Source organism: Aphelocoma coerulescens, chromosome 11 (assembly GCF_041296385.1).
Source record: "Aphelocoma coerulescens isolate FSJ_1873_10779 chromosome 11, UR_Acoe_1.0, whole genome shotgun sequence".
Classification (NCBI taxonomy): Eukaryota; Metazoa; Chordata; class Aves; order Passeriformes; family Corvidae; genus Aphelocoma; species Aphelocoma coerulescens.
The window spans coordinates 15,022,501-15,049,027 of NC_091025.1; the positions used below are offsets into that span (position 1 = coordinate 15,022,501).

General features: G+C 39.3%; 1 protein-coding gene across 31 annotated transcripts in view; it reads left to right on the top strand.

Annotated features, from left to right (window-relative positions):
* The window catches only part of ZNF536 (zinc finger protein 536), a 333,314-nt gene that overhangs the window by 25,496 nt on the left and 281,291 nt on the right, over positions 1-26,527 (top strand). For 26 of the 31 annotated variants that reach the window (XR_011154330.1, XR_011154332.1, XR_011154331.1 and 23 more), the window contains exon 2: positions 19,442-19,536. The exons of 1 other annotated variant lie outside the window; for it this stretch is intronic. The gene's annotated coding sequence lies outside the window, so the exon portion shown is untranslated. 4 more of the 31 variants (XR_011154339.1, XR_011154340.1, XR_011154341.1 and 1 more) reach the window with 4 other exon arrangements.

Below are 26,527 nucleotides of genomic sequence, written 5' to 3' on the forward strand. Positions count from 1 at the left end.
AAGGCACATGGGCAAAAAAGAAATGGCCCAGTCAGAAAGCAGGGAAGGAGAGAAGGGTAAAACATTGTTGTGTGGGACTCCAAAGAAAATTAGAGATGGTAGAAGAATGTTATAGCAAATGAGATAAGGAACAACTTGGCAACAAGAATGGTAAAAATACAGGTTCTTGGAGCAATTAAGTGGTCTTGGCTGCTCTCCTGCTGAGGCACTGGCATGGATACATTTGTTAGATCTGGTGGGACAGCAGCACAAAGTGGTTATCTGGTTGGGAGCAGTTGTCATATTATTGTTCATATGCTCTGAAAAATGTATTTAGTGGTTGCTGCAGCCAATTTTCAATTGCGAACTCAGCCATTTTCCTCACTTTTTATGGCTCAAGATATGAGTACACATTATGGATTTGTGTTTTGAAAACCAGTAACCTATCACTAAATTTTTATGCACATCTATGGCCCAATGTATGCTGATAGCCTTATTAGATGTTTTTTATATGAAAATTGTCTTATCCTTATCTTGCCTATAATCTTTTCTCTAATCAATTCCCTCTTGTTTTCTCAGCTTAAAGAATCTCTATAATCCTTTTTTGGGGATATGCAAGAGAGGTTAGTTGAAGTTACTGGTCATTATTCAGTGCTCCTTAACCAGGTTTGTGCTGCTTGCTCTGCTCAGCCATTCCTGTGGGCAGGGAGACACTGCCTGTCTCTGCAGTCTCTCAGACCGCAGTCTTTGGTGGGCAGTTAGAATAGAGTGATGCTCTCCTGGAAATTTCTGAGGCCAGGTGAATGCATAGGAGAGATAAGGTCGCTGTAATGAGCTTCACTTCCTTTTGCTGTTGTACAAACTGGGTATCTCTAACCATTCTGCTTAACAAACAAGTCCTGTTCTCTTGCTTCCCAATTTTTATTGTCTTTAGAGGCATATTGATGTTCACCTGCCCAGATATCTTTACAGCTACTAATGAAAAAATACCTACATTAACAACATAGACACAAGTGCACCTTGGGATGAATGTATTATTTATAAAGACTTACCATCACACCCCTCACAGTTACATTTTATGCTGCTTGTGGGTGTACTCCTGTGTCTTGTTGGCAATGCAATTAGTTGCACTGTGGGAGATTCCCAGGTTCAAAGCCAGGCATGTAAAATCTATTTCACCCCTTTTTAATATGTGGGTCTTTTTGTAAACGAAAAGAAAAAACCCAAAATTGTGGCACCCCTTCACAAACAAAGCAGAATAACACTATTTGTGAAAATCCTTACAAAGTCAGATCCAGCCTCTGCTGCTGCTTTTTATACATTTCAGCTCAGCATAGTTGTACTAGACCAGTACTGCTCTGCAGGTGGAAGTGTGAGGGCCATTGAACACTTTAAGTTTTTCCAGTGGATCACAATTACAGAAACATCTGTGCTAAATAACTTTGTGCAGATGCACTGTGAAAATTCAGTGTTCAATAGCCCTCAACATTTCTAATTTCTTACTTGTGCTGGTGTAGTTTAGAAGTTGCACATTGGGTTGCAGTATAAAGCATATTGGAAACATTTGTGAAGGGCCTTTTCAGAATGCTTATGCTGCAGTGAAAGTGCTCCCAAGCGCTTTTGTTTCTTTATTTAGACTTATTCCATTTGAAAATGGACAGAATGCATGCTAAGGATACTGTTGATATAATGCTGCATGAGAGTGCAGCGGTCTGGGATGTTGGTTTGGAAAAAACAAAAATCGTAATTTTTTGGTGAACTGGGGTCTGGTGGGAAGCTTGGAAAAGCTCAGTTTTAAAACTATTCAGTGCTACTGTGACATCATGCAATTTGAAAAAGTTGACTGCATATGTTTCCTCAGGAAACATATTCCCTACCTCCACTCTCTTTCCTCTAGGTGCTCTATATCAGAACAGCGGGAATGAACTAAAATATTTAGGAATTCAGGAGTAATTCTGTGAATACTTTGGATTGGTTCCAAGATTAACTTCCATAAAACAATTAGAAGTTCTAAATGCAGGTAGTGTTTTGGTGCTTCTTTTTAAGGGATTGATTTAATCTTTAACATGATCCATGGAAATGCGTTAAGCAGGACTTAATTTCTAATTCAGTGATGTCTGCAACACAGGAATGATTTGCTGGAATCTTCTTCTATGAGACACCCACTGAGGGACTTCTCATACTTATTCTCCTTCATCAGGATATCTATGAAATTGTCTGGACTGGAGTTAACCATATATTTCAACTTTAAGCCCAGTCTGTTGGGATAGGCAGCAAAGGGACCAGTCATGTGCTATGAGTAGTGTGATATTTATCCTCTGTTCCTCATAGGCTGAGCTTATCCTGTATCATGGCACTCAGCCCAGCTCAGCAAAAGCCACTTCCACTTCATTTCTCAATGTCTGATTTTGCTTCCATTGAAGTTAATGGCAAAACTCCCACTGTCTTCAAGTGCAGAGGGATCAGATATTCAGAGAGGTTGGCTACACTTTTTGTGCTTTCATCTATTTGGAAGTCAAATTTTGCACTTAACTTCTTTTGATCTCTTGGAAAACTCAAGCTTTACTTATTTTCTCCCAACTATTTCTGTAGCTCGATGTTACAGATTTCTGTGATTTTATTGGTTGGGTGGAACTTGCTATTTCTATTTTATATGTTGGTGCACAGAATAGTTCTACTTTAATGAAAGACTAGAAACTTGTTTCCCTGTGATCAGATTTTGTTGCTGTACTTTAAATCACTGCAACCTTTCCATGGACTTAGGCTCTTGTTAACAAAGGTCGTAATGACTGGCCATACATAATTATTTGTGTTAATGAAATACTTGGCTGCATTTATCGTCCATTCAGAAACAAGTATGAGTCTGATAGAGACAAATATGTTTTTCAGTGTGGATTTACATACATTTATGGATTAGAATCAGGCATTCCTCCTTTTATAGTCAGTGTAGGTTTAACTAGGTTAAAAGGTTTTCCTGAATATTCATCCAGACATTTCTTTTGAAATAACCTTCTGGTTTAAGTTTTGCACAAATTAAAAAGTACATGAAAACTGGAGGAGGAGAAGAGAAGTGAGTTGAAAAGAAATGAAAAACTAAGTATATTTAAGTTTTAGGGCTTACAAAATCCCAAATTTCAGAGCTTTATGAAATTAAAAGGTTAGCTATGAATAACCACAATCAAATCTTTTCTTTTGTCCATATTTAATTCAAATGAGATTGCTCCATATTGACTTCTAATGCTAAAAGGCCACCCATCATGGAATCCCTGCAGCCAATGAAGCAAGCAAGTGAATGCTTTCTTAAATGATGCTAATCAGTCCAGAGAGGCCTGCCCTCTATCCCCATCAGTATTCTGTAATTCAGATGTGCTGATAACCTGAAATTGAATGTGTCAGTATGCAGACATGTGAAGAAAAAAGGAAACTAAAAGGCAAAAGAGGCAGCTATAGAGACAATGCTGGTTTGATTTTTTTTTTCTTTTAAGGGAAGAATAAAAGGAATAGTTTGTAGTTGTTCTCCAATGCCTACTGAGTGCTATACAAGAACATACAGAAAATTCATAAATAGGCTAGACAGCCAATTTCCAGGTGGAGAGAAAACTAAAAAAAATAAGTAAACAAAACAAAAACCACCAACAAACCCTAGATCACAAAATAAAATGTATTTTAGAAAAGTAATGCCAACCAGTTAAAGTGTTTCTGTGTACCTAAAAAGGTTCCAATCTGAATGCTTTAAAAAGAGGGCTCTCTTACCCTTGAAGTATCCAGCAGAAGTCAGTTGCTACATCTTTTCTGCATCTTGATTTTTTTCCCAAAATTTAGATTTCAACTGTTTTATATCACATCTGGTTTTAATTTTGAACAGACACTTTCATGTCAGATGCAGATTTTCTTCCAAAAATTGACATACATTTGCTGTTGTATTAGACAGTTTTGTATGAAAAAATAGATCAATTTACTTGTTTTTTTTTTTTAATCTCCCTTCAAGATAATAATTATCTGGCTTTCTGAAATAATCTTTGCAGAAACTTTGGGTATCCTTTGGGCCTGTTGTGCATGTGTAAGCAGAGGCATACATCTGAAGGGAGAACTGGGTCCTTTGTTCTTCAGATGTTCTGCTGCTTCTCACAGTGTATGTTGAAGATGTTGCTTCAATTTGGATTTGACCCTTTGGACTTGTACTTAAGCTCTGCCTTATATTTTACAAAAAGCAGCATTGCAATATATGTTCTTATTACATATAAATGTAAATGTGTAATGTAAAAAGTCTATGTCATTTATGTTTTTTATTATGTTAGCAGTGGAAGATCTTTTCTCCACTGACAGCTTCTATCACAAATTTATCAGAGAGAGGAATAATACTAGTGGTAGTGCACAGTTGAAAATTGGGGCACTGAGAGAAGATGTGTTAACTAATTTATACTGATACAGTTTGCTTATAGGAGTTGAAGTGGGTGATGCTATTGAAAGCCATTTAGCTTTTCTCTTCACTGGGTTGCAGAGGAGGCAAGTGTCAGCATCCCCATTTAATAAGGGGGAAATGGGGACATCGGGAAGGGGGACAGCTTGTCCAAGTTTAGTGAGTAGGTCAGCTGGTAAACCTGGAAAATGAGCATGGTCTCTTGAACACAGCACAATCTACCAGTTGGTGCTGTCAGCCCTTGGTGCCCTTCCCAAGCCCTGGGTGTGTCCTCGGAGGTGCATTCGCCAGGTGTGTGTGCAGCAGCTGCGCCGTGCCTGGGGGATGCTCGGTGGCCGTGGGTTTACCTGGCTTGCAGGTAAACAAGTATGTGGCTGTGGGTGATTGTGGTGTCCATAACTCAAAACTTACCATTGAGGAAACTGATGGAAAAGGAACAGTTCCCATCTTGAACGTTGTATTTTATTTGTCACTCTGTCTGCAGTTACGGGGCACCTGCAGACCTTGTTGTAGGCACAGTTGTTTGAGGTTACTAATCACATCTTCTGTTGGAAAAGATGGTTCTTTTTCAATTCCAGTTAAAGGTCAGTATACTTTCTAGGTCTGACTGAAAGTATTTTAAAGATTTTGGTAACTGCTTTAGCCTCCAGATGACTCTGGTGTGCGTTTTTGTGTTCCTCAGTGCCCCCTCCCTGCTGCCCAGCAGGTTTGAAGCAGGAGTGGACGGAGGCTTTCATGGCTGACCAGTTCTGCTCATGAAAGCGAGCTGTGAACAGGGCACCAGATTCCTCACAGCCGGTGGACAGGTTCACGTTGACTTGCATGTGGATGGCCTAATGCTCCCACCATTAGCCTGATTTTCAGTGTGCTGAGAACTGCAGCTTCTGTTAATCAGTGGGATCTAAGTGTAATTAGCGTTTACTAAGGGACCACTCAGATGTCCTGCTGCCATGGCTTTCCAAGTCTGCTGATGGAATGGAAAGAGACCAAGAACTGAACCCTGTTCTCTGGTCCCCTGTCTGTCACCAGGAGATTAGAGGCTAGCCTGAACAGGATGGAAATGACATCCTGAATTTTAATTATTTATCTCTGCACTTTTTTATATCTTCTCATTGCTTGGATATTTCATCTTATCTTAAAAATATTTATTTGAAATTGTCAGTGATCAAAGGCTGGGAAACAAAACTGAGCTGGATATGATTTTTTTTTTTTTTTTTCTTTTGGAGGAAATTGGAGTGTCAGGATAATTCTAGTGTATGCAAACTTTACAAGATGAAGCCAATCCAAATGTTACATCCTTAAGCTTCATAGCAGAAGATTAAAAACTAACATACATGTATAAGATCAATTTTACCTACTGTGAGAATTCAAAGATAACTGGTATATCTTGTTTTTAATTCAAATTAAGTGATTTTTACTGGATCATTTTATACACACACATGCATGCACTCCCTCACAAGCACACGTCTGTGTACTGAATTGATAAAGAAAGAACTCTGGTTAAATAATCCACTTTTGTCTGACAACGGAATCAGTTATAGAGGTGCAAATATGCAGAAAGCTATTTGGAAATGCATCCTCGTAGTTGTCAGGTTTTATTATGCAGGAAGGTGTCATGTTTGTTACGAAGCTGAGTGCAGATGGCAGAGTGGAAGAAATGGATCACTAATTTTAACAATGATTAATGAACAGAGATAGAAAATGAATTACATTGGACTATCGGAGGCAAGAAATATTTTTGAGAAAATTTTGACTCATCTGCTGTGCTGTTCTCTGTAAATTATTTTCTGAAATTCTATATGTTGTCAACAGTTGACTGCATTTTCCATTACTGTCTATTTCTGTTCTTAAGTACTTTTGTGTTATTAGAGATACATAATTTAAAAATACCAATACATTCCTGATTACTTAGAGAAAGTATATGTAACAGTATGAATGTTCCAAAGGCTCTGGCCACAAATGTCCTGTTTTATAATACTTTCTAATTCTTCACCCCTTTAGTGCTACATTAGAAATATTTAGTGACATTTTATCCCCTTATTAATAAAAGGAGGTGGTTGGGATGAGGAGTCCTTCTGTGTTCTTTATAAAGATAAGGAAAAAACGTAGATGCAAAGTTAACAATAAAATGCAGCCAAGTGGGTTAACGTGGTTTTAAGCTTACAGTGCTGATTCCACCATTTGTGATTTCACAGTCTAACTGGGAAAAACATACACACAGCTGCTTTTTAAATTGCTACCACCCACGTGCTCCCCTCCTTCACTATAAACTCTGCTGGCGCATATGTGCTCCCCGCACTTACCCACGCGCTCAGTGGCCAGTCTCGCACATCCCGGGCTGCAGGGGGAGAACGGAAGTTGCCACTAAGTTATAATTTGTTGTTTATCCTTGTTTTACAACCTGCTGAGATGTGCAGCCTCCCCAGCTAACCAGAGCCTCTTGCCGTTTGGATTCGAGAGCTGTGTGGGGCTCGCCTGTCCTCAAAGGAGGATTAGTTCTGCTTGGAAAGATCTGTGTCCTCACCCCCCTCTTCCTTCCAGTATTAAAATATATATTAAATAGAAGAGAAATGCAGTGACTGAAACAGAATTAAATGTTTCCATTGTCAATTACGTAGAGGTTCGGAAGTTGAAGTAAAACAGGGTCAAAGGCTGGCTGGGTCTTCAGTGCTGTGAGGTGTTTGCAGGGGGAAGAAGGGAGGAGAAGGGGTCTGACGGGTGGGATGCCTCATGCCAGTGTTGCTGCTGTCTGGGAGGTATGCAGGTGAATTGTGTTAGAAGTGAGAGGAACCCAGGGTAATCAGGAAAGCAGTGTGTTGGTGTTTTTGGAAAGCTCCCTGGTATGCGTACATAAAATCCCAGGATGATTTCACATCCTGGATCCCTTTCCATTGTGCTGCATCTCTCCTCTGGTCTCCAGGGCTGAACAGTCTCCTGTGGTCTAGTTGTGGGTATTGGAAGGTAGACAGTTGTGTTTTTTCTGTGTCTCTAGAGTGTTTGTTGTGTTATTTTGGTGATCATCATGCTGGTAAGCTTTGGCAATTCATTGGATGATGATTTAATTGCATTGCTACTACCTGATACTAGACATGAAGCAAAGCTCTGTAACAGGTTTTGTTCCAGGCAGGAAAGTGCCCCTCTTTACATTTCATCTGAATTTGACCTGTCACTTCTCATTAACCATGTGTGGTAGGTGACTATACTTTGGTCCACTGCCGAGACCGCCTCCTGTTTGATGCTTTATGTTAACATGGTCGTCTGTACTTTCTGCTGTTTAAGGACCTGATCCTTTTACTTGTGTGAATAGCTCATTCAAGAAATCTCATTGATTTCAAGAAGACTGTTTATGTGTAAAAGAAGTGCTTGGCAGGATTCAGTCTCAGGCAACCAGCATTATTGCTGGAGTAGCCTCTTCTCTGTATGCAAAATGATATCCTAAAGATTGCTTGCTCTTGTGCAAAAGAAAACAATTCTTGGGGCAGGTGTAAAATTATTCAATAAATTTGTACACTTTTCACATAAATGATCTCTCTTCTGCAACATTGGGCTATGGTAGGAGATGCATCTTCCCAAAGAGAGACGTTGGGCTAGCAAGGAAATGGCAATTCCGTGTCCATTGTCTCTTTTACAGGCATCAGGCTCGATCCTGCTGCTGCTAAGTGTATGGCACTTGTGATTTTTAACCTTAGAAGCTGCAAGAGAAGTGTGGTTTGAGAACTTCAGACTCAAGTTTCCAGGAGCTTTAGTCATAAATACATGTCTATAAGATACTAATGAATGATTGACTCTATCTAACTTGTGCTTACACTTGCAGAAATACCTGAAAAATGCCCTGCTCTTCAAAATACATCAGGGGACATTTCCCTATGGCATTTTGTGTTGTGGAATACATAAAGTTACCTGGAGAAATTTGAACTTTTATCGTTGGTTTGCATCTGTGCTCAAGATTTGTGATTTCTTCTGTATTCTGTTTCAAGATGTGCCTTAATCTTGCTAGAAAATGTTAGAGAAAATTTAAAGAGACTTTATGAACGACTCTAACTCTAGCATTTTGCATGTAATTATGGTCCTGATGGGAACATACTTTAGAAAAACAGCTACTGGAACAATACAAGTCCTGCTCAGGTTATGTAGCATATGCTAAACACTGAGAAAACATACCCTGTGCTTTAGTGAACAAGGTAGAAATGCTCCTGGGAGCCAATTTAGAATGTGACTTAAGGCATGCGTGGCTTTTTGTCTGCTTTTCTTTTGGCAAACTGGTGAAACAGCAATGGTGGCTGGGAATCCCTGGTAATCTCCTTGGATTGCTGTGCCCAGACCTTTGTGAGGATGGGCAGTTGTCAGCTTTGGACCTTGCCTTTGTTTTGGACAATTATTTTGCTCTTCTACTTCATCTTTGCATGACGGAGCTGAGTGTGGGTTGTGGAACTTGGACAGAGGGACAAGAGAAATAATGAGGCTTTGACAAGCCACTGCTTTCACTACAGTAGTGCTGTTTTCCACCTTGGTAATAAACAGTTAAAATGTCTTTTTGTGTGTGTGTGTATAGGATCAATATATATGCAGTGAAGTGGCTGTGATCAATGTGCTGATTTAGGTTTTCAAAATTTCCTGTTTGATACTATAGTTCTACTTGAATATGTGACTATATATACATAAAGGCATGGTTTTGTACTTATTGAGACATGTTATTTAACTGAATGTTGATAACATTGTAGACATGAGGATATGGGTGTGAATAAAAATCCCCTGTGGTCTTTCTTAGACCTCAAGTGGCTCGTCTTAATTTCTTATGGCATCTTATTAGCTGAAGCTAATGCAAGTAACCTTAACTAAATTTTGCTTCACTGTTATATAAAAAGCAGGAAGCACAGTGAAGAAAATGTATTTTTAAAGCATTAGTTTTCTTGGTGTGACAGCTTATGTGCATAAACAATTGCAAAATATTTGTGAGACTGACACCTTGGTTATCACCATTATCTTGGCTTAACTTGAAATACTGGGGAAGAAGAGTTGTGTTTGCATTGACATTGATATTTTCCACTTGAGTGCTTCTGTCCTTATGTTCTTCAGGGAATGTGCAATACTGTATGTTTTAGAACATTTAATACATTTATGTAATATATACATGCAAACTAAGGTGTATGTATAGATGTTTGAAATATAAAATATTAATACTAACATGAGCTATACCATGATCTAGAGGATATCTAGGAGGCCTGTCATACTTCTATTACTTCAGGTAAATAACTGATTGACCTTTGTGGTGTGCTGATACTTCACTAATCAGAACCTGAAATCTGTATAACAACACTTCATTTACTTGATAGACAAAAGAACAATTGCACTTGAAGTAATGTGATTTCTAAATAGACACTGCCTGTCAAAAATAAATGCATTAGAAGTAAAATGTAGCTCAAGGAGACAATTAGCAAACAGAGGTGACACTGTAAACAGGTGCACCCATTATTCCCAAAGCTTGTGGCAATATATTCACATCTTTTAGACTGATGGAAGATCATGTGACAGTTTGGTGAATTATCTATCTGTATCATCTGACTGATGAAGCCTGCTGCAGTTGCAGATCATTTAAAAATGCATCTCACAAATTACATGGTAGCTGGGAAAAAATGCAGGTTTTTCTGAACAATGCTTTTCTAAAGCTATGTGCTGGAATACCTAATTTTTCTTTGAAAGGATGTAGACCATTTCATTATGCTATGTATACAGTCAGTTAAGGTTGTGCAAATTCATTACAATGTTTGTTAATCTATAAAACATTTTCTATTCCAGTTTTAGTGACATTGAATATTTTTTTATGTGCTATTTCTGAAACATTTTTCCTATGAGCTGAAAGGGAATAACACATTTTTATATAGACTTCTTAAATCGCTACTTATCAAGGAAGATTTGAGATGAGAACATTTGACCTACATCTTTTTGTGGGTGATTGGATTTTTTTTCTACATAGAAAATGTAAAACAAACAAGAAAGAATCTATAAACAAACTCCCTCTTTCTTTCTCTACTAGACAGACTGTGATGAGAGCAGTAACACTTATGAAATGTCCTCTTATATGATGTGGTGAAAACTGCTTCAGATGTTGTTTGGTAATTTGATGCACTAACAAGATAGTTAGGAATGAAAAATGCATTTTCCTAAGATATCATTTCATAAGTATTTTATATTTTCTTCTCTTTAAAACTGTAAATTGATGATTGTTTTCTAGAACTAGAATTAAGTTGTGTGTGAGTGGATAGTTGTTGTTTCTGGTGACAGGCTCCAACACCTTAACAACTCTTCTACACTCCAGCACTCCCTTAACATCTGACCATATTATTGTATGGGGTTTTTGTTTGTTTGTTTTGGGTTTTTTTTTTAATTGCTACAAATTTTGATTATGATTATAATTTGGGGCACTCCTAGGGAAATAAATACACAATAAAACTGTCTTTGTCATTTGGCACATACCTGTTCCCAAAAGAGGTGCTTCTGAGATGCCCCAGGATTGGAGATGTTGATTTTCCCCTTACTGTTCCATACCAAAATCCTGCTGGTAACACCTATCCCTAAATGAGCACAAGTGAAAAAAAAATTTTAAATCTTTTCAGCAGTTAAAAAGTAGTGGGCTTAGGCCTGTAAACCCTTTAACTTTTGTTATTAATTTCACATAAAAGCCATAGAAGTGCAGAGGTCAGGTGAAGTGAAATAGTCCTGCAGATCTTAGGAAGACTCTGGAAGAATCTAAGGTTGTTCATTTTGAGGCTTCTCACATAACTGTTTTCTATTAAGTGGCTGAAGAGCTGGCCTACTGAATGTTTTGAGGCTGGGTTGCTCCTGCAGGTTTGTCCTGCCCTGGGTCTTTGTGTACACATTGGAAAAATGTTCTGCTCTACCTGTTTGGAAGCAGCTTTCAGATGCCAGTCCTCTTGAAATAATCCTTTTATTAGGAATGGAGTAATCTGTCTTGAAGGCTTTTGGGGGGGCTGGTTTTGATGGAGGGACTGCCCTCAGTAGCTCCTCTTAGGCTTGACCAAAAGGGCTTGTCCTGCGTGTTAGGGAAGGATTAAGGAGAGGGCTGAAGGGCAGGTGAGATGGGCCTGCACTGCCCTTCTCTGGCACTGCTGCCCGAACACAGCTGTTGTATTCCTTTGCAACATCTGGACAGCAGAAGAAAATAATTGTGGCCTTCGTCAGTGTTGATATGTCAATGATTATTGTGGATCTGTTAGGGGCATACTTCTGCTTTTTTTAGTTGTGTTTTATCTGTAGCTTTTTACTGGTTCCTCTGTCATCTTTGCGTCTGCAAGCTAAGTATGTAGATGCAGATCACTTCAGAGGAGTTTTGTCTGCTTAAACACAAGTAAATTTGGATTTGTCTGCTTAAACACAAGTAAATTTGGATTATGGTTGGTCTTGACTGGCAGCTCTCTGACAGAGTGCTTGAATTGGAACGTGTCAGTTTGACTGCTTTTATTCAGGAAGGGATTTGGATTGAATTTCCTGAAATGTGGTAAGGGGGAAGGACCTGTGCTCTCCGAGGGGCTGTTCAGGGCATGGCTGAAGCCCTTATCTGCCTTTCTGTGGCTTGGCATAGAGGCATTTTTTCCTGGCCAGTGGCTACTGAATGATGTTCCTGCAGAGGAACAGCTCCAAGGACAGTGGCTGAGGCTGCAGGCTGTGAGTGGGTGCCCGGTGTGAGACCTGCCAGTCCAGAGCCTTGTCTTTGCTGTGCTCCCGGCTGCCCGGTGGGTGTGGAGGGAGAGTGACAGGGGGTATCCTGCTGTTGATGCAACTTTGATTTTCATGGGAACCTTTGTAAGATTGTGCTTTCTCTGAAATGGAGAGGGTGGGGAAAAAAAAAAGAATCTCAAACTTTTTGCAGGATGGGAAAATATTTCCCGCCCAGCTCTTAAAGTCTTACCCAGAGAAATTTTCTTTAGCTTATATTTTTCTTTAATGAGTCAAGCCCCTAAAAATGTATTGTTTCATATTCAAAGTGACATTTTAACATATATTTGCCTGACAATATGACACACATATTGGTTTTAATGAGGGCCTCATTATAAAAAAAATGCATCTACTGAATAAAATACAAAATATTTTCACCTAAATGTTGCGTAAATTATTCAGAAACAGGGTTCCTTTGACAGGGACGTGTGAGGAGCTTGGGGCTGCCATTGCCTGTAATACTCCTGATCTCTGGGTAGCTGCAGGACTCCCACCCACTCCATTTTCTGGCACAGCAGCTTCCCCCAGACCTGGCCAGGGGAAGAGCTCATGGCCCTGAGTGCTCCAAGGTCTAGGGCAGGACAGGCTGTGTGTGGGGGGACACAGGGCAGCCTCTGCATCTCCAGCACAGACTGACCCTGCCTCCTGCACATCCCCAGGACTAGGAACTCTGGCAAGGAGGAGAAGTGGTGACAGTGGAGGTGATTGTTTGTTCCTCTGTTGGGGGATCCCTGTGGGACCACAGCAGGTATCAGGATCTGGTGCTCAGAACGGCTGGATCTGAAGCACAGAACAAGTCTGATGCACACTTGCTTCCCACTCCAGGCAAAACCAAATGTATTCTCTAACAGTTATTATTAAATATTTCAGACATCAATATCCTCACTTAACAAGCCCTGACATCCCATCCTGTGTGCTCTGATACCAGCCATGCAGCAGCTGCTGGCTTTGGTGGGTGCAGGTCAGGATCCTGCCTTAGTTCTAGCTCATACTCTCTCTTTTTTTTCTTTTTCCCCTCCCTCCTCTTACTTTTTGCCTGAAAAAAACCCAAAACACATGCACACATAGTGCAGAGTTAAATTTGGGTTTTCTTGGCAAGGGTTAATAATCAATGTAGATCTTAACAAAGGAGATGCTGCCTTATTATACTGTGAAACTTTTTTTTCTTAACTGTCAGTGAAGCAGTACTAATTATTACTCCAGTGTAAATGAGGTCATTTCCTATTAAGAGAACAAAATGCTTAGCCTTGCCTTGCCAATTCATACCATCTATTTTTCACACATACCCAGCTTCTTAGATTTTTTTCAAATTTTGATAAAATCCATTCATTTGTATTAGAAAAGTGTAAACCATTGCAATAATAGTTGCCCATTATTATCCAGATGAGCTTTTGTAATGTGTGGGTTGTTTGAATACCATGTGTTAGCTATGGAACAATTAGCCAGCTGAATGGTTCTTTAAAACAATCAGATACTTTTATCTCCCTGAAAAAATACATTCCTTGGAAGTGTACTGTTTAACTGTAAATTCTGAGGAACATTAAACTCTCATTGCAAGTAGTACTTTAGGATATATGTTGATCAAGGACAAAAAGACATCGAAATATCTTGTCTTCGTGTTTTCATTTTTTTTATGCAAGCAAAAAGATTTAAGGAATATTGTAGCAAACAAAGGGTAATTGTTTTAGCCCAGATGTTGCTTTTGCACAACAAGCAGGTTACAATGTTCCCACAGAGCTGATGAGCCCAATCAGTGAAATGATTAAAAATTGATTTTGTCCCTGTAATTACAGTATGTAAACTACTTAGCTTGGATTGCAAAGGAAGTGATTTTCTAATTACGTATATACTCTGGTGTCTAATGATTGGTTTTTTGAAGTAATGAAGAGAGAGCCCTAACGACTCCTTGGTGCTCTGTTGTTTAAGAAAGACCATCTTTAGAGTAAGCAGCAACAGACAAAGAGTTTAAATTGAATTTTCAACACTGTTAATGTGCACATGGATTTGTTTATTAAAGAGACAGTAGCGTAATTTGATTGGTTGAGAACAACATGGCTTTTTTATTATGTAATATATTAAGATGCATGTGTCATGGTATAGGCACGGAGGTGATGGAAACCTTTTTTTGTACTACTTTAAATTCATAATGTTTTCTTACAACTCACTCAATCAGATTGCCACAAATGTCTGTTCATCCTGTGCATCCAGAACACTCACAGGAACTGAGCACAGGTATCCAATTTTCCTCTGAGCAAAGTTATTTTTCTTAGAGGTGGAAAGTAAGTTGGCCCTTTTTAAAGACATGCATTGGAACTCAGTGGGCAGCTGTCTGACCTGACTTTTTACATTTTAAACAACTCTCTCCAAGAGAAGAAGCCCAGGTAGATAAAAGGCAGGTCTTGGGGTGTTTGTGGGCAGCACAGCCTCAGCACAGCTCCCTGGGGTCAAGGAGCAGGGATTTGGGGTGTGGGTGCTACTCTGCAGCCATCTGGGGTAGTCCACGGGTGCCAGCTGGCCTGGAGTGTTTTCCAGGGGCACTGTGTGCCAGGTCCTGGGCCATCCCAGGTGGCAGACACTGTCCTTGGGGTCTGGCATGTCCAGCAGCTACTGTAGAGCTACTGTAGAGCTACTGGAGCATGTGCAGGAACTACTGCAGGGTTGATGCTCTGGGATGCTTCTGCTCCCTCCTTCTCCTCCTCTGTCTCTGGAGACCCCGCTTTTGCAGTGGGCAAAGTTCTCCCCCAGTGTGTCATTACTGGAGGACAGCACAACTGCAGCCATGTGGAGCTCCTGATGACTCCAGGGGAAGTGTGCCTGCATGTTCCCAGGGCACGAGGTGGCCCCTGGGGCTGCATCCCACCCCTTTCCCAAGCCACAGTGGCAACTGGAGAGGCACAGCTATACCATGGTCACCAGCAGTGGTACAGGTGTCACTAGCAATGGTGCTGGACTGGCCTGCAGCAGGGCCTGATCCAGCCACCACCAGGTTCAATGCTGTCCCCTGACTTTTAGGGCTTTGGATGAGGCCTGAGCATGAAGGGCAGGAGCAGCACCATGCTGGAGTGATTCATTTTGCAACCAACGACTAGTCCTAACAGGGACAAGTTAATGGTGGTGTTAGTGCCCAAAAACACTGCAAGGTAGAAGCAGCACAAAATAAATGCAGACTGGGATGTCTGAAGCACAAAAAAGTAGAAAAAACCCTAAGGAGCTGAAGAGAGTTGTGCCTCTGATAAAATATTTTTACAAACCCCTTGGCTCCCCAGGAGTTAAAAAGATGTGCCTTCCTGTCCATTCTCTTTGCTGTCTCTTGCTTACTTATATCAGGAGGGAAAAATGAGAGCAATAGTTTGTTGCGTGCTCTTGGTCATGTAAAGGATCAAACACCACAGGTTTGCTAGGAGATGTGGACAAATCCTGTCATGGTTAGCTTTGAGTTTTTAAATATCTTGTATTTATAGGCAGACAGCTTTATGTATTGGAGATCTCTGAGTGCGTGGGCAGGGCACACACACACAGGGAGGAAGGTCTGTAAATGAGGACTGGTACATGGCTGGGGAGGCTGTGGTGGCACGGGTGGAAACCATGCCCCAGCCTGAGAAAAGTGGTGTCAGCTCTCATGTTTTTCGGGAACAGTGGAAAAATACTGAGATTTATTCCAGCATCCTGCTTTAGGGACTGTTTATCTCTCTTCATTTATGCATGTAACTCCCAGTGACACTAACTGGACCCTTCAGGCCCCGCCAGTCCCATCCTGCATTTATGATGAATGCAGTGCTCACATGGAGGCCTGGGAAGGTTGTCCTGCACGGCTCCTGGGCTGGCTTTGTCCTGTCATTGAGCCGCTTTCCCTGCCTGCTATCTCTGTCCCTGCATCTCTGATGTGCCTAGGGTGAGAGCAGCTATGCCATGGCAATTTAAGAGGCCTTCCAAAAGCAGCTGATAGGGAATAATTATTTAAACATGACACCTCATTCCATCAGAAAGGGTATGCCATTTACAGAGGGCCTGAGCCTTGTCCCCTTGAGATTAGCAGGGGTTTAACATTGAGTTGAACAGGAATGGGATGTGCTGCTAAGAGGCATGCAATGAAGCCTTTTGGTCTCAGCATTTGGGGAAAAGTCCTGTTGTTCAGAGTAAGTCCATGCTCAAGCCTCTGTTTTCCATTGCTGTGTATTAGATTTCCATCTGTAACCTGCAGAATTCCTTCTGGCCCCTGCTCATCAGTGGGACGTGATTACTTTCTCCCTTTTGTGTCTCTAATTCATTTCAAGGAATGAGCTACATAAGCATGTTTTAAGAATGAACAGAAATTGTGCCATTATACCTTAGTTATGTCTCTACAGTATTTTTTTTTTTTTTTTAAACCATACTATTTTTGAAGATCTTTGGGGTTTTTTCTTCTCTGGGGGTGTGCTGGATCACTCACTGAGCCATGTGCAACTGCATAGCAGTGTTACTGTGGGAGGCTTACTGTAATAAATTGGTCTGTAAGGATTCATGGTGCCATTTTTTAATGCCAGGGAGTGTATTAGACACTGGTAAACTGGCCCAATTTGACCTAAGTGGAACTGTCTTAATTTGTTTCCAAGCAGCTTGCTGCCTGTACCTTTAAAATATCTGCTTTACATAGTCAGTGTCAAATGTGTTAGAATAATATTAGCACAGGTAAGTAAAATACCTTTTTATAAGGCTTTAAATCATTTCTGTTACAGTTTAATGTGTAAAGCTACAGATTTTCCCAATTTGTTCGTAAGGTTATGTATCACAGACCTTAAATCATTTAAGGTTTTAAACCTGAGGGGTTCACTCTCAGTCATGAACTGGGAAGCAGATTGCAAGCGACATTGACATGCTGATCAATGACATGAAGCCTCCAAACAAATCAGTACAGGACTTTAAGAGATGAAGCCTTACTGTGTTCTGTCTGTCATCAGAATTTATAAAGCATCTTAGTGAAAGCCCCTTGAGAATCATTCCTAGAATTTTGCAAGTCATGAGCGTGTATGTAAAAGCTGAATTTTTTTTTAAACACAAGTAGCCTTGTAATAGCATAGCAAAAATGTGGTCTATGATGTTGGTGTAGGAGTACTAAGAACCTGTTTAGCGAGATAACATCTTTTAGAAACCTAAGAGTTTATTATCTTTGCTTCTGTTTCTTGGCTTTCTTACATTGAATGAGCTTCACGTAAATACTAGATAGGTATATCTTTGAGGTTTTAAGATATCAACAACAGCAGAAATTCCAGACAAACAAGCTGTCACTGTTTTTAGACACTGTGCAACTGAAAATGTTGGATGGGACCTATGTTTATCTGCAGCAGTCCAGGAATTTGCTGTTCCTATGTGTTCAAATATAGTAACTGAAATTAACTTATTTAAATTCTAAAATGGTATGGGCCTTCATAAATGGGATCTGAATTCTATCTCTATACTATTTCATGTTTAGGAAGACCAAATCTGATGTCAGGGGTTTTCTTTTACCAGTTACAAAAGGTTTTTTTATTCTCTATGGTCAGCATTGTAGGTGCTTGGCTTGACTTTCCCAATGGTTTTCTTCTCCTGTAGCTGGGTTTACCCATGGGGGATATGGGGTGCTGGGTTGGAGTAATGCCTTGTACCTGCTCCCCACCCATTCAGCTCAACAGGAAAGTGTCTCATGGGAGGACAGGCTTTGCTGTTCAGGGCTTATAATTCAAATATAAACCCAGAGCTAACTGGCAGGTAAAAGAAAACTGGGCATGAGGAGAAAGCAGGGAAGACTATCTTCCTACATATGAGGAACAATGGGGAGGGCAAACCAGGTGATTACTGAAGAATTATTGGTGATTTGCTGTGGAAATGCAGGTTATAAAGGAGGGGTTTGAAGCTTTAATTGGAGTAATTCTTCTGTGTCAGAGAAGTTGTATGGCAGAATTATCAGTTGGAAAATGTTTTGAAGCATGTGGCAAAGACTGGTTTGGTCTGCAAACGAGGAGGGAAGCAGTGGAATTTGGGAAGCCTTTATGGTGAGCCATCACAGTAAGTAGGCTGTGGTTGGTGTGGTGGAGAACCACAGGGGAAAAGAGGAGGTGGCTCGGACAGAGTGAGACACTGCTGTAGCACCTTGCATTGGATGTAACCCGGGCAAGGTGGAGACTGCAGAGATCTTAGAGGATACACGAGAAGTGTCGTATCGGTATTGCACTAAGGGAGGGCTGTGCTGCTTAGTAGTGAGCTTGTGTTTTCTGAATTATTTCACAGTGTTTTCATCATCAAGAGGAGCTCTCACAATTGTTGTTTACCCTTCAAGCCAACAAACAGTGTTGTGCAGCAGTGTGGTCTTGTTGGTGCTGACCGATTTAAACCAAATGCAGTCAAATGGCCAAGCTCTTAATTACCTAGAAATGAAGGCTGCAATTTTGCCCATGCTGACTACCACATCCTGCCACTGTGGCTCTCAGAGCAGTCAGTGCTTCTCTGGGCAATCAGTGTTGGTAAGGTGAAGCCCTGAGGCCGTGATGCTTGGACTGGGGTTTCAGACCCTGCTGTATGAAAGAGTTTGGTTGATGTAGATGTACAAAGTGTATTATTTGGAAGTGACCTTTAATTTCATTTGTTAGACATTCATAGGAATAAGCATAGTTAGAGTTCTCAGTCATAAATTCTTCAGATTATAGCTTCAGTCGAGTGAACTTTATTTTGCTCTAAGAATGCCCTTTGTTTTTGTTTCTACTTTGCTTACTAATGTAATGGCCCTAAATTCACTTCTGACAAATATCTTGGAAGTATTCTGCTTGGCTTTTACTGCTGGCTCTTATCTCTTTTAAGTAGGGTTTATTAGATGAGATCATCTACAAAGGACTTATTTCTGTTATAAAATGGAATTAAAAAAAAGTAAAAATACAATTAGTAGCTGTTCTCTTTTTACTCAGTTTGAAAGATTAGAATATCAATGTCAAAGAGAATAACTGGGTTTCTGGAGTATGCTATGCAACTTTTGTTTTATCCTGTTTTGTCCTCTTTTGCTGTACTGTCTAGGGGAAAGGATCAGAAGAATTTCATTCTGTTCCTCATCATTATCTTGAGAGGAGGTTTTCCCTCTCAAAACAATCCAGAACTGAAAGAAGTTCTCAGTTCCAAATATGAAATGACCACCAAACATGTACATTATGAAAGCTAAAAAATAAAAGGTGTTAATCCCATTAATACTGTAATTCTTAATGCTCTCTGCTGTCCTGTAGATTGTCTGCTTGAGGTAGCATTGTAATATTTTAATGTAAATGTCTGATTCAAACACTGAGTTTTGACATATTAAATTTCTCACAGGTTTTATTTTTCCAGTTGTGACCTTCAGTTCCTATCCTGTGACTTTTAAGAATTTCCTAATCCAGGGAACAGATTCGTTGGCTTAAGAATAACTGGTAAGAATACTTATATTGTTCTTGTAACGTTTTCTTCTGCTTTTGGATCTGAGTCTGGGTTTGTTTTTCCACATTTAAAAAAAATAATGTAAAATGAGGTACCTAAATTAGATTTTTAAATATGTTCTCACATTTTTTTTACATCTTCAAAAATATGTCTATGTCTTGCAAAACTTTTTATTGTAGTTCTTTCAGGTTGTAGTGAGTTACAAATAGATTTTTTTTCAAGAAAAAAGTCTGCTTGGTAAAATCATGAGCATTCATCTTTATGCAGTTGATATGTAATAATTGTGTTGGGGATGAATCATCATTTATTACTTTATCATCAGACTGCTGATTTAAGAAAACGCATGACACTCCTGATTAAATTCATTTTATCATTTTTTGGTTGTTTTTTTTTTTTTCCTCCTGTAAGTTCAATAGAACATCTCATGCATATTATTAGGAACCATATTCTGTTGTATATTAGCATGAGAAGAACACCCATGAAAATCAGTGGGTGGAGGGGTGTACTACATTGTATATGTGATTTTCCTCTGAGCTATTCCAGTGCAGTAGAAGAAAAGCTCCTGTAAAGTCTGAGAAATCAGATTGGTGTGGAAATAGGTGTGAAATCAGAATTGGGTTATTTGGCCCTCAGTTTGAAATAAAAGTCTGCCTTCCTAGGAAATAACCAATAATTCATTCCACATGCATTAATTGATTCTTAAATCAAAATTTCTGATAGCTTCTGCTCCCAAATCAAATTCTTATGTTATTTCTTTATTTTAATTGTTATACTGGGTTGTCTATTCCTTTTTATATCTTGTGAATTAGTAGAAACTCTGTGATTCAGAGGAATTGTGCTGATTTATAGCTGATGTGAGAGGATATCCAGGCATATTAAAGCTTCAGTACTGCAAATGCATAAGCAGGTATTGAATTACTGATGCTAATGGAATTACTCACGTGAGTAAAGTTAAGTAGAGACGTAAGTGTTTTCAGGATTGATGTCTGTACTTATGAATTTATATCATTTAAGACTATGGCTCACAATTTTTAAAACTTACTAATTGAATGTGAGCTACTGGATTTTATTCTAGACAATTGACTTGAAAAGAATTACAGTGCCTTGATTCTAGAATAATTCCGTCAGCTTCGGAAAAGATATGTGCATTTTTTAATGCTGTAAATAAGGATGTAGTTTGACCAATTCACTCCACTGATCCCCACTAATATCAGGAAATACTTGCCAGAGTAAAGGAGGAGCACAGGACCGGACAATTAGTGATACAAATGGTTTCAATCAAATGGTTAAATAGCTCAGCAAAGACGTGGTTCGTTTTGTAATAGCATTTGGAATCCAAATAAAACCATCTGAGGGATGTGCTGTTTGTTGTGATGTTAATGCACAAAACAGAAAACTCTCAACATGTCTTGAATTTCAGGGGGGTGTTATGAAGATATGAAATGCTTAAAAAAAAAAAAAAAGAAAAAATTCCAAGCCCACAAACTTAAAATACGCATGCAGAAACTCATACTCAATTCTAATTAACAAAGCTTACCTTTCTCTTGACCATAGAGGTCATCATGTAAACTATTTAAATTGATAGTAATATTATGCAGCATGAAATTAATTTTACATTGTATACAGTTTTTATTGTGACTTTATCTTGTTTCAAAAGTGCTTACTTTCTGATTTTGTGGATATTACTGACTGGATTACTTTTATTTTGGTTTTTACACAACAGTTATATTAGAAATTTGCTGTTTTATTCTTACCTTCTTAGTAAAAATCCTTTTATCACACAATGGGTAATTTATATCCATTACCAGCCCTTTCAATCCTTTTCAGTGGTGCTGTCAGTGCCTTTGGCACAGTAATGATTAATGTGATCTAATAATAGTGTGCCATTATATTACCTTAGTAAAACATGTACCAACATCCTATTCAGATCTACCAAATTCATAGCTTCCTATAATATTTTTGTTGAAAGACAGGATTACTATTTTTCAAAGCAGAATTTTTTTTTTTTGCCTTTAACATATTTAATGAAATTCACAATTCTTTGCCATGGTAATCTTCGTGCATGTGTTTGGGCTTGATGGGTGAATTTTATATCATTCTGCATTATTATGATTTGTTAGGCAAATTGTTTGACACGTAAAGGAAGATATGCATTACATTGTTTTGCTTTGTTAAGGGTGCATTTTAAGCATTCAGTACCTTCTGATTATTCTGCTGTATTTGTCATAGGGGGTATATTTAGATTGTAGTATGCAAGAATAAGTATTTGGGCTGAAATGTGTCTTTTTCTACATTCTAACCCAGATACTGCCACATTCTGCAGAAGGCAAGCTCTCTGCTCCTCTGCCCAGCAGAACCAGTTTTGGTTACAGTTGCTTTGCTGTGGTGCTTGCTCTTTGGCACTCCCTTGCTTTTTTTTTGCCAGTAGAAACGTGCAGAATGGTGCCCAACTGTGTGCTGGAAACTGGGATCATGCAGTGCTATGCCTGTGGTTTTCAACCCAAGGTAAATACACCCAACAGCCAAAGCCACACGCATCTGCCCCGTGCTTGAGATGCAACCAGATACAGCATTGCTTGACCCCAAACTCCAGCTGTCAGGTACTGCCAAGTTCACCCAAGAGGCAGAGAAACCATCCAGAGGATACATATTTGATGACAAAAAAATGCTGGTGCTTGTAGAAATGTTGGAGTGGTGTGTGTGTGACTGACTGCCTTCCAGTGTTTCCAGTTAGGCACTGGTCGATGCAGTGGAGGGGTTTGGTGCTGCTTTTGCTCTGAGCACTGATTCCTTCAGTCCCCTGCAACAGGAGGGGCTGTGGCCACTGCACGCTTTCCAGTCTTGGGTTCATCTGTTTGATAATGCTCCTAATCAGCATGGCTGAAGAGTTGGGATAACACTGCATCCTTGCAAAGCATCTTAAATCTTCATCACCCCAAGATGTCATTACTGCAGTCAGGGAGTCACATACTTAACACTGTCGCAGCAAAATCGAAATGAAACAGCATGTCCACATTTTAACTCTACTTTGTGATGTTTGTTAAATACATACTCTTACTGTTTCATCATAGCACAATAAATAATGAATGAGAAAAATATTTTAATCTTGTCAATACTGGAAATGTCTAAAAACAAGCAAAGTGTGTGCATGCATTTATGTGGATTCCTTATTTGATTTAGGCTAAGCGATACAGCTGTAACATGATTTGAAATATGCAATCAATGTAAACGAAGAAAAATATTTTGAATGCAGTATATAAACTGTGTGGTTCTTTAGACATATTTTTAGGAAAAGAAAAAAAGATTATGATTGTCATACCATGTAACAATAATACTGCCACTGGAAATATATGCAGCAGCTTTATTTTCTGCCACGGTAAAGACAATCTTAAGTCTTGGTCATTTAAATCAAAGACATTCTCATCTCTTCCACATAGCTGATTCTTCATGACATAACAAGAAATGAGGGGGAAAATAAAGCCTGAAATCTTGGTTTAGCATTGTATTCAGAAGGCTTAGAGAAAGTTCCAAAAGATGCTTCCCTGTTTTCGGTAATAAATAGTTATGTACAAAATAGAAAAGCCTTTTACTCTCCAAAATCAGTTTACTAATGGAGATATAATTACTTAAAGCTCTGAGATGTAGTAGTCTTGAATGAGAGATGCCTTAGGTTGGACTGTGTATTGTGCAGATTGCATTATACGTTACTGCTTTATTGCTCCTGCATCCTACAGTTCTACCAGTCAGGACCAAGCTCAAATGAAAAATGGTGGCTTCCTTTTTTTTGGGATAAGATCAGAAAGGTCAGTGAAATGTTTCTCCCTCATTTCTTCACATGCAACTCAAAATAGGTGTAGTAGACTGCAGAATAGACTGCTCCATGGTCTAAATGATTTTCAGGGTCTGGTTGATTGTTTATGATATTGTTCCTTTCAGTGAGAGATTCTTGCACCGAGTGCGCGAGGCACCGGCCTCCTCAGGGTAGTTTTGTCTCTTTCATTGGTAAAGTAGGGTTGGGAGTCAGTGAATTGGCCAGCCAAGGATTATTTCATCTGCACATCTGTCTGTCTTTATTCTGATGGGACAGAGGCTCTGATGTGTCATTTCTGGGAGCAGGACTGGTGAGAGGAGGACCCCGATGCAGCTGCACAAGCTGCTAAAGAGCACCATTACAGTTCACTGCCCTTGTTTAAGCTCCTATCCCTGTTGCTGTACTGTGATCCTTAGCACACTTGGGTAGGTTAGGAAGTGGTTTCTTTTGTGTGACTCTGAAAGAAAGGCCTCCCAGTAAGCAGAGGAAGAAGAATAAAATAAAAGAATCTTGGCCTAGTCTTAAAAGATAGAAAACCACAGGAGGAAAAGTATTTTTGGCTTTTAAGGCTAATTTTATCTCTTGTGAGGCCACCAAGTCAATGAGTAGAAGTGGCAACTGGCAGTTCTTGGGTTATATTGCTAGCCACTGGATTACTGTGTGACTTTAGTAATGAAACATAAATGTTCTCTCTGTTCCTCAGTGGGCATAATACCATTTACCTGTCACAAAAATGCTTTGTAATTTAATTAACACTTGGAGTGCTCTTTGAGATCCTTAGATAAAAGCAGGCAAAATGAGTCAATTGTTACAGAAATCCCAATTTATCCCCATTAAAAAAAAAATACACTTTGTCTTGACTTTTTCAAACCTCAGATAATGTTTGATAGGAGTTTTGGGCTTTGTTCTTACTGGTCCTTGGAGTCACTTATTCTTAGTAATTTGCATAGGCACGGTGTAGGTATTACTTTTTTGTTCAACAGAGTATTTTGGTGGATCATAAATTACCAGTCCCTGTGCTGGGAATCTGGTTCTGAGAGAAGCATACATTTTCAGAGGAGACTTTGAGTTGTGCTAGACAAGTTCTGCATTATTCTTTAGTATATACCTTTCATTGTTTGGGGGGAAAGATTTCTTAATTTTTAGTTGTGCACTGGATATAATAGCTTGTTTTGTTTCATGAAGTTTTGCTAGTATGTTACTGATAAATTACATGAGCTGTAGTTACAATACTACACTCTTCCACAGCCATGTTTAATTACCACATCCTGTCCTGGACAGATCACTGACCATTGACCAAACCAATTCCTGGGTTCCATCTAACTCCTGTCTAGATGTACACCCTGATCTGCCTTTAACTGAAATATCAAATTATATACTTGTGCTTTGTAAGCCAGCTGAGATGTTGTTGATTTTTGCATCTGCTCTAATGTCCAGTAAAGAAGTTTATTTTTTAGGCAAGCAGAAACACTTGTAGCAGGTGAGCTGCAGCTTCAACCATCCATGCTTTTCATCTTGGATTGATAATAGCCAGATCCTTCTCTCAAATACTAAAGCCCATCTCTTTGCTCCTGGGTACCCAATTCATTCTCACACTTTTTCCTCTGCAGCTTCGTGCATTCATGTGGGCTTTGCTACCTACCACTCACTTTTCTTTTCAGAGACTGTGGAAACAGCACACACATACCTGGATACAGCTGGGCTCAAAGTAAGGTTCTTGGCAAAAAGTCTGTGCTCATACATTTTCTCCCTTTTAATCTACTTTCTGCCACTGTCTTACTTTAACTGCCCAAAAGGAGTTTAAACACTCTCCTAGATAAGAAGATAATCTCAACAAGCATCTTACCACTAGCAAAAATGTGGCACACCTGTTTGTAGGCAGGCCTGATGAAATATCTCTAAGTTACGCTAAGCAAGTCTGCCAGTCCCTTCTGGTATTAAAAGTGTCATTATCTTGAAGTTCTAAGTTGTGCTGTTTGTGTAACAGCACGTAATAAAACCTAGAAGGAATTTATATCTCTTGTATTCTTTCCTTCATCTTCTCCAGCAGTTGTTTCAGAAGAACCCTTTTGCTTTTGCTTTGATAATTTAAATAGACAGTCTGATGCAGTTGTGACAAACTGAGGGCTGACTCTCAGCTCTCATGGAAATCTGGCAAAGCCAGAGTAGCTCAAGTAATCTGCCACTGCTTTTCAAATATTTTAGAGTAATACAAGCTCCATTTATCAGAAATTGTTAATATTTTTTTCTGACTCTACATCTGACTACCCTTCTGTATAAATTTTACTTTTATTTCACTTTTTAAAGCATATTCTACCACAAAAGAATTGGAGGAAAGGTAAAGAGGGAGATGTTGGTGAAATCATACCTCTGCCCAGCTGTAGTGACAGGTAGCAGTGCTGGGAGGAGGTGCAAATGTGCAGTAGCAGTGTGGACACCTGTGCACATGTACAGGACTTTCCAGGAGCAGCTTGCTTTAAGAGCAGGTGAAAGTGTGCAACTGCAACAGAAAGCAGAAGCTTCACTCCCTTTCTCCCTCATGCCCTTTCCCTGAAATATTACATTTTTACTGCAAGTGCAGCTGGATAAAAATAGAGCACATCTTAATGCTCTTAATAGAGATCCCAAGTGTTGCTTTGAATGGACATTGTCCTGTGAGTCCAACACTGGAGGAAAATTCTTGTGTTCCTTTTCTTTCCTGTGGGTAACTGCACATTGCATAGCTGACCAAATATGCCCAGACTATGGAAAAAGAGAAAATGGCAAGATGACTATTTCTCCAAAACAGTAAACACACATTGCAGCCTGGCTTCTTATTTGAGAATGCAAGATTTTACTTTTTGAATAACTACTGTATTTTAACAATAGGCATCAAGTGGTTGCTATGTGATACACAACAGTGTTTTTCATGAACTTTTGGCTGCTGAATAAGCCCAGCAAATATGGGTTCTTACCCTTTTAGTTTTCTGGGTCAATTCATTTTGCACAAAGGAGAGAATAATTTGAGTTGTAGGCAGAGAATGTTTTCTTCACATGGTAGGGAAGATGAAAGCTATTTTTATTTGATTTCTTTTTAAATTAAAAATTATAATTCTTTATAGAGTTACAAATAATTATCTTATTACTAAAGGCATCCTGTAAGCTTGTTAGAGTCTTTCTCTGTAAAATAATTG